Source organism: Petaurus breviceps, unplaced genomic scaffold, assembly GCF_028583685.1.
Source record: "Petaurus breviceps papuanus isolate PSGF00001 unplaced genomic scaffold, PetGlider_PUasm1.0 118, whole genome shotgun sequence".
NCBI lineage: Eukaryota > Metazoa > Chordata > Mammalia > Diprotodontia > Petauridae > Petaurus > Petaurus breviceps.
In genome coordinates this window covers 3,892,863-3,893,703 of record NW_027185616.1, presented here as the reverse complement: position 1 = coordinate 3,893,703, position 841 = coordinate 3,892,863, and positions in this window count along the sequence as shown.

The following is an 841-nucleotide window of genomic DNA, read 5'->3' as shown; positions in this document are numbered from 1 at the left end:
ATCTATCTATCTATCTATCTATCTATCTATCTATCTATCTATCTATCTATCTATCTATCATGTGTATACACACACTTATGGGCCCTAGTTAAAAACTCTTGCTTTAAACTGTCTCCTTTAGTAAGCTCATCAGCTATGACAATTCCGATATCTGTGTATCTAACTTTAATCTCTTTGTGGAGTTCCATTCCCATGTTACCAACCACCTTTTGGACATCTAGAATTAGATGTCCAAATTCAATGTGTCTAAAACAGAACTCATTATCTCTTCCCCTAAAATCTTCCTCTCTTCACAACTTTGCTATTACTATCAACCTTCCAATCCCATAGGTTCCCAGCCTCAGTGTAATCCTGAAATCTTCATTCACATCACCCATATATCAAATCGGTTGTCAAATATTACCATTTCTTCCTTCATAACATCTCTTGAATATTCCCTCTGCCATATACACACATAGCCACAGCCCTGTTAATGACCTTCATCACTGACCTGTGTCACTTTTTGGCTGATCTATTGGAATAGCCTCCTAGTTTATCTCCCTGCCTCAAGTTTTTCCCTACTCCAATCTATCCTCCATTTAGCTATTACAGTGATTTCTTTATAATGCATGTCTGACCAGGGCACTCCCCACATCTAAGCGTAATATTCTCCATTAGCTCTCTATTACCTCCAGAATAAAAAATAAGATGCTATTTGGCAATTGAAGCTCTTTACATCCTGATTCCTTTCTACCTTTCAAGTTTTTTTACACTCTATTTTCCTGCATGAACTCTATATTCCAGCTACACTGGTCTACTTGCCATTCCTTACACATTGTCCACATGTACTCTGTTGTTGTTG